General features: G+C 41.1%; 1 pseudogene across 2 annotated transcripts; it reads right to left on the minus strand.

The window, feature by feature from the left end:
* Positions 1-3,560: 3,560 nt before the first annotated feature.
* On the minus strand, positions 3,561-7,439 carry LOC148848739 (putative receptor-like protein kinase At5g24010 pseudogene; annotated as a pseudogene). 2 transcript variants are annotated; one of them, XR_016101227.1, is made up of 2 exons: positions 6,046-6,834; positions 3,561-5,944 (listed from the first exon to the last, which is right to left on the minus strand). The product of XR_016101227.1 is annotated as a putative receptor-like protein kinase At5g24010 pseudogene, transcript variant X2 (transcript). The 2 variants fall into 2 exon arrangements; XR_016101226.1 differs by having other exon boundaries at positions 3,561-7,439.
* Positions 7,440-8,402: the final 963 nt, after the last annotated feature.

Here is an 8,402-nt window from a genome sequence, read left to right on the forward strand (position 1 = left end):
AAAAATTAAGAACGACATTGTGTGCTTCTCACGCTGCCGAGGCTTCAGCAAAATTAATCGTGGTGCTTCCAATGAAATAAGCTTTAACCTCTAGTTTGGATTTGGATCACGGCCCAATAAAGAGTAGTATGAACCGGCTTTATGTCAATCATGAGATATCATCTTTTGGCTATGAGCATATGATGTCATATGTGGATAATTAAGCCTTGATTCCTATAGTTGGAGTAGTGATTCTCCACCAAAACTCATAAAACAAAAAGATTGAGGAGAAATAAAGGAATATAGGAGCTGTCTTGATCAATAAAGACAAAATTTTGAATCACTTTTGAATTTTTCTTTTTCTTGGTAATTAGAAAGACCGACGAACTAGATCATGGGAAGGGAGCGGATGGGCTAAAATTATTGCCTATCGGTTTGGTTGGGAAAAACTTTGGCTGTTGGGCCAACACGCAACAGCGTATGCTGTTTAGATAGTTTGGACGTGCCCAGCCCAAAAACTCTCTCAACCGTTAGGATTAATTAATTTCAGTTAATAATTGAATCCGAACCTATCAGCCGGATTTGCAAATTTGTAAAACGAAGCCAATCCACTAATTTTAGAGTTCAAATCAGCCCCTCACAATGTCCTACAGCACATCCCCACCATGTATTATAAACATCTCCCAATGATGACATCAGTATTTTTGATATCATCATCGGGAGTTTTTTCCAATACATGGTGGGGATATACTGTGAAATATTGTGTGTGTGGGATGAGGATGGGGGGGTTTTGATTTGCTCTCCCAATTTTGAAAATCGATCATATCAGATCGAATCAGGCCCATTTGGTCGATGATGTTATCCACGAGTAACATATGAAAAAAGTGATGAATTAGATGAAATTAACTGAATTCAATAACTTGCGAACACAGCTAATGAACTGAAATAGGGTGAGCAAGCAGTTTATTTGGTTTGGAAAAAAAATCAAATCGAAACTGAAATAGTGAAAAACCAAAATAACCAAATTTTAATTTATACATTACATGCATAATAAAGTTTGATTAGTTTGATATTTTTCAATTAACTTCATTTTCAAAGCCGAAAACCAAAACCAAAACTATAATTTTATAAAATAAAAAAAAAAAAAACCTGACAAAAAATGAAAACCAAAGTTTTTTATACGATTTTTCAGTTTTAAAAGAGAAGTAGCGGAAATGCCAAGAGTCTCACCTTGAGTCCAAGAGTGCCATTGTGTTCCTCATTTGTGGGACATGTGTCAATTTCCCAAATAATCACCACCATTGCAAGATGTGGGTGACATGGCCAGTCAAGGGGAGGATGAGGAGACAGACCGAATCAGCCCTCCACAAGACTGTTCCCCACAACGTCTCACACCATATCCCCACCGTGTATTGGGAACATCATCATCATCGGGAGATTTTTCTAATACATGGCGGGAATATGCTGTGGGACATTGTGAGGGGCAGTCTTGTGGGGACTGATTTGGATGTGCAGTGTTCTTAAGCACGGGCTTGCTTGTCACGTTGATGGCTCAGAGGATGCCACATCACTGCACCTCGGCTTGTTTGGGCCATTGACTACGTGATGGTCCTCAGCTTGGCCACTTGTCACCTTTTGCTTGGTTCATGTGGTGGTCTAAGCTGGGCCAGGTTTCCAATCAAATCAGTTGGTTTGGTGCATTTTCTGAACAGCAGTAAAACAAGCAACCCTCCAATGCCTGAATTGGGATCTGTTCCTCATAGTGCGCGTGAGTGAGTGCTTCTCGCATCGATTTCACATAATCGATGTGAAATCGATTATGAATTTGAGATTTTGAATTGGGATCTATTCCTCAACGTTTGAAAATATGATTTTGAATTTGATATTTGACATAATCAATTGAGTTTGGATAATTTAAATATTTAATTGGTCAAATTCAGATATTTTATTTATACTAAATAGTTAATTAGATTCAAATTCGGATATGATCTGATTCGATTCGATAAATATCAAAATTTGACTGATTATTTAATTTTTATATATAGTATATAAAATATTTAAGTGTCTTATATAATTTATATATGTAATAATTAAATTATTTAAATAATTTATATATTTATATAAATAAAATATTTATTTTATATATTTATTAATTACTTAAAATAATTAATTAGACGAATTCGAGTTGAATCAAATCGAATATTCGAATATTTAATCAGATTCGAATTCAAACATTAATTTTTAATATCCATTGGATATCGAATCGAATTCGATTATCAAATTTTCTAATCGGATTCAAATTCGAATATTGCTTGATCCGCTTTGAATTCGATATATTTACACCACTAATTTCACAATCACAACCCATAAGTAATAAATACAAATATGAAAAATGTTCCCATTATGCAGATAGGATAGGCTGTGAGGTCAGTGTGAGGCATGCTGTATGAGGAGCAGACCCTGACTCTCAATGCCTTGCACAAACTGGAGAGAACCTTTAATATTTAGGGAGAATGACTGTTCAGCCCAGGGTCAGAATTTATAGGCCCAATTCATGGGCGGGCATTGATGTATAGAATGGGGGTTTTTAACATTATGAATGTTTATAGCTCTGCATTGGGCCTGTCCGTACTTCTCGGTGTGTCAGGGAGGCCCAACTCAAAGATTAGAAAAAAGGGAATAATTACTGATATGTTCACTTCATATTTTCACTTAAGAGGAATGCGGAACAAAATCTTCTTGTCCAGATAAAACTTCTGCCAGTTAGGTCCTCTTACGTTCAATTCTACCCCATTGACGTCAAAATGACAATTTGGCATACAAAGGTTTCAATCTGTGTGAAATTAACGGAAGACCGGCTGCTCTTTTTATTTTGACCATAAGCATAGGTACCTCGAATTTGAGCAGCCCATCAAGGCGAATGCGATCCCAACTGGGTAGAGGTTATTAAGACGAACAATTAGATTGGTGGTCTAGATCACTAGATGGCAACTTCTTAGTGGAGTATGTTTTGTGGAGTCATGGCTGAGGAGAACCGCTGTTCTGGTACCCTGCGTGGCTGTTAATGAGCTTGCATTGACCAAGATATCTATGTTACAAGCTCACTTCCCCTTTCATTTTTGGATTTTGAGAGGGGAAAGTTGGTAAATGGCCCATTGATCAAGATATTTATGTAAGCTGAAGCAATGGAGTTGAACGTACTCAGATACCTTCTGGAGGTTATAATTCGTAAAGTTGGAGCATTTTGTAGAAAGAGCGCTTGAACTTTCAATGATACATCAAATGTGAAGTTGGTATGAGTTCTGTATTAAAGCTCCAAGAGTTAATGCATTTGACAGTAGACTGTAGAATATCGATGAATTATTTTAAATTTTGTTACCCACTGAGCTTCCTGTTTATCATTGAATACTTGTCCCAGGATCTCTTCATGTCGAATTGCATAGGCAACATGTATGTAAAATGTGGGCTGCAATGTTTTGTTATTAGGCTGTGAGGGTGAAGGTGAAGGGAGGCAATATGCCTAACATTCTCCAGTTGGGTTGGTGCGTAAAGAAGCAGCAAAGGATAACAGTGGCAAGATATATAAATAAGCATGGGCTCTCTTTTGCACAATAATATAACATTGGCAAATGCAGGGGTTGAAGTTAAAGAAGAAACAACGATAGATATGAGTGGCAGAACTATAAAATGATACATTACATTATATGTCTGTAGTTGTTGAAGGTTAATTTCCATTTGGTTGGGAGGACCTGAAGAAGTGATTGATTCCTTTATATGACCCTATCGATCGACTTACTGATCTGATCGATCATCTGTCAAATATCATTCTTGGTAATTGATTGTGTAATGGCACATTCGCCACAACTATCTGCCTTCAGTTGTCATCAATTGTGAAAAGACTTGGGTCGTTGATACCTCTGAATTCCCATCACTGTCTCCTTCGGTTCTTATGTTAGTAGAAGGAGCGCGTGGAATGACTCTAGGTAATGGGAGCTCCGATGCTGCAGGAGCGCTGTCCTCGTGTGGTTCTCTGTTTACACCGCTCTGATGGAGCTGAAGTACATATTCCAAATTCCATAGCACATCACCCATTGTGGGTCTATCAACACCATATTCAGCCAAGCATTTCTCTGCCGTCTCTGCGAATTTCTTCAGAGACCTGGGGTTTATCTGACCCACGAGATGGCGATCAATGATCTGCTCAATCAACCCTTTCTTTTGCCATTTAATTGCCCAGTCGGCCAAGTTGACCTGATCCGTTGAGAGCGAGATATCGATGGCTGGTCTCGCACAGAGTACCTCAAGAAGAACCACTCCAAATGAGTAGACATCAGATTTATCTGTGAGCTGCTGCCGTTTAAAATACTCAGGGTCCAGATATCCAAAGCTTCCTTTCACTCCAGTGCTAACATGGGTCTCCTCTAGACAGGGGCCGGACCTGGAAAGGCCGAAATCAGCAACTTTGGTCAAATAGTTCTCATCCAGCAAAATGTTGGTTGATTTAATATCACGATGGATGATTCCCTGGGCTGAACCTGTGTGAAGATAATGGAGACCCCTGGCTGAACCGATGCATATTTCGAGCCTTTGTTTCCATGACAATGGTTGAAAGTTTGGACCATACAAATGATTCCTCAAAGGCCCCTTCTCCATGTACTCGTAAACCAGTATCATTTCCGACTGTTCTTCGCAATATCCAACCAGGGAAACCAGATGTCGGTGACGAATCTTTGACAAGACTGTGATCTCTGTATGAAATTCTGGGAGGCCCTGCCTAGATCCTGGTATACCTCGCTTCACTGCAACTTTGGTGTTGTCTCTGAGCACTCCTTTGTACACCCTACCAAATCCACCTGAACCGATAATCAAATTGTCGTCGAAGTTTTTCGTTGCAAACTGAATCTCAGCAAAAGGAATCTTCATGCCAAGATGCATGCTTGTGCTGCCAGTCCTTTCATATAGCACGCTGCCGGATCTCACTCCAGTTGCCTGCCAGGATGGCCATGCCACAGTTTCCCCAGGTCTTGATCCGGTTTTCTTCTTCTTCTTCCTTCGTTTCATTTCCAGCACAACTGCAATTACCAACACGCACATAAGAGCAGAGCCTCCAAGCACTGAACCTAACAGAAGCGCCACATGTTTTTTCTTCGACCCGCTTGGCAAAATCGAACCCTTGGCACTAACCATCCTCATGATCTCTACCCCGTTCAGTAAAGCATTGATATTTGGTGGGGCAGTAATTTCAGAAGGTCCAACGCTAATGCGCAGAAACCCTGAATCATCCGAATCAATGACACGGTCAATGTAGTAAGGAGATGCCAACGTATGGCTGGTAATGGTAGACAGGTCAAGATCTTTGTATGCATAGTAGCCATAGATATATACATCGAAAATCAGCAGGTTAAGGGCTGTACTGACGATATCGCAGAAATGCAACCGAACCAGGTGCCTGACACCACCTGGACTCACCGGAAAGGACCAAGTTATGTTGAAATTCAGAGTCATAGACAGATTGGGCTTATTCATCTGCTGGGCAGTTAGGTAGACACTATCTGGAGCGATCTCTTTGGTTGATCCCCCCTTCTGGTAATTCGGTGGCCGAGTTCGAGAAGCGGGCTTTGCCGCAGACTTCAAAGCCAGATAATCCTCATCAGGAATCCAAGTTCTCCACAGAGTGTCATTAAAAGGTGTAACTTTTTCTCCCCCAACGTTGATCCTGTGAACGGTCTCTAGAATCTGAGACGTCACGTTTTCGTATTCCCCAGCTCCCGCCGGACTAATCAACTGAATTCCCACATCAGTAATCAGATCAGAGGGAGCCGTGAAGACTTCAATGGCATTAACAAATCCGAAACCTGATGTGCCAACAGGGGTGAAGGAAACTTCAAGCTTCCCACTATCTACCATTAATATGTATTCTTTCAACACGGCACTGTTGTTATTGTTACCCCCGCTTCTCCGGGCACTAAAATTACTCAGAAGTAAAGACCCATGAATCGAAACGTGGAAGACAGCGGTACTGAGATCATAATTCTGTGAAGTGAAAGGAAAGAAATGGAGACGTACCAGATGAGTGCTCTTTTTCTTGATTTGAAATTGATAACTGGAGACCACAGTGAAAACTCTCGCTGTTCGGTACAGAGGCGATGGACCCTGAGGTGGGCTTTGGTCTCTGAGGGAGATGGATCGAGGCGCGGAGAGGAAGACCGAGCCGGTGCTCGTTGAATCTCCGACGAATTGGCGACTATCGACTGTGCTGTTTGCGTTGGATCCGCAGTCGATAAGATAATTATCCAGAGGAGTGAAGGCCAGTGAGAGAAGAGGAAGAGATAAGAATTGGAGAAGAAAGGGAAGAAGAAGAGGAATATAGAAAAATGGAGGTTTTTTCTTTTCCATTTAGTTATTCTTTCTCGTGGAAAAGAATTAAGCTCTTTATTTCATCGGATACACAGACAGCGATACAGAAAGAGGAGCCAAGAAGAAATTGCAGAGCTTGGTTGCAGAGAGAGACTCGTATGTGAGTAAGCTATCATCTTTATAGTTTTTCTTCCATGGAGATTGTGATGAAGAAAAAACAAAAACCATTGATAATTTTGCTGGTCGGGATTAAGTAATTGTCAAAATCGTCCACAGGAGTGATTCGAGTAGAAGTGTCGCTTTGCTTTTCTACAATTTTCCCACACAGACGGATCGAAGCGTGACAGACAAAGGATCACGGGCGTGCTGCAGTCATGGGACCCAGTTAATCCCGTCTAAGAAATTCTCTTCCGGTAAGGACCCATGACTTTTGGACACACCAGACGATGCTCTACACTTCTACCTACCACATCCTTGAGGCTTTGGAACTGGTGGGTCGCCTTTTTTCCCTCTCTTCTCTTCTTTTCTCCCCCTAACCAGGACCCAGGGCCACAGATAATCTTCAGAGACTGCACTTAGCAATGAGAACAAAGAACGAAGTAACAGTCGTTTTACCAAAAGAGCAATTCTAGTTTCTAGAATTATCGATTATCAAGTCTGAACACTTAAATACCTTTATATATCATTTCATTGAGTTAATTTATATCATCAGATCGATCCAACTTCTGCATATTTGGCCTAGATGAGATGAGTGTTACATGGTGTGTAAGCATCTGATGTTTACAACTCGAGATAAAAGCCTACCAGCCAAAATCATATTGTCCACTTTGACCTAGTGCGAGCCACCTCCTCCATTGGCTAGACATAGTGGTGCGGTGGGGCTCATGTGGATCAAATCTCTAGTGGATGATGTTGGACAGCAAAGCCTGAGGCCTTGAGCTAAACAAACCCCCTACAAGCAACCCTTCTCCGCGTGGGGCCTATCCCTGTTGGAACAGATTAATGACACCGGTTTTTGGAGGTTGGGGGGGTTGGCAAGGAGAATAAATTAATGAAAAAGGAATTGGACACAATTCTCTCTTCCTCTCTCTAGGCAGCAATTCAACCCTAATACCAAAGTAGAGATCATTCACAACTAGATAGTTGAGCACTTGAGCTCTGAGCATAGTATCTACAAAGGCCAAACCGAGTGTGGTGGGCTCCACCATCATCACAAATAGTCCTTCCAAATAACATGATGTGTGAAACCATACAACTGATTGTAGACTGCCGATATGTTAGCAGCGATGAATACACAATGATATTGACTAAAATCAACTGTCTGTCCGGAATAACATTGTCCTCTTCTTAGGATTCTGAAATTACAAATCTAGATTCCAAGGGGCAGCCCCTCCAGCACTACTGTTTCTCTGCATCTCCATCCATCTAGAATTGAGTTTACCTTGGCTCCTTCCGTGAAGGAATATAGGACCATCCGAAGCTGGGAAACATGGTTTACAAAAATGGATAGAAAAGGAACTGTTTTAGCCATCGGTTCTTGAGCCAAACGGTCCGACTGTCTGGTCCAGACCCAGATTGGATGGTTTTGGATTTAAAACCGGACCCACACTATAACCGGTTCCCAAACCAACCGGTCTGACCGTTCGATCCTTTCTGGTTTTTAAAATCATTCGTTCACATTACACTCCTTCAAGGCAAAATTAGGGTTATATCTTTAATTTGTCATTTGGTTGTTCCAATATTGCTGTGTTTTTACATGGAGGTATTAGCTGGGCAGTGCCTAGAGCAGTCTTATCAAAGGTTTGAAAAAGACTATGCCCAAGTGCCGTGGTTGAGGCTGAGGATATGAAGTCAATTATGTTACGGCACATGTGATGTTTTAGCCGAATATTGCAAGTAAAATCAATGTTTTCAACCCACCGTTAACCTAGCCGGTTGAACCATTTGAATCGTTATTCAGTCAGGATTTTAAGTCTGGTTCAGTTAAGACCCGTTAGATGGTAAAAAACCAATGACTTTGAGCCAGTTTAACTGTTAATCCATTCAATCAGGTGATCGGGTCCTCA

This window comes from Nelumbo lutea, chromosome 6, assembly GCF_056320005.1.
Source record: "Nelumbo lutea isolate HS-2025 chromosome 6, American lotus-T2T, whole genome shotgun sequence".
Classification (NCBI taxonomy): Eukaryota; Viridiplantae; Streptophyta; class Magnoliopsida; order Proteales; family Nelumbonaceae; genus Nelumbo; species Nelumbo lutea.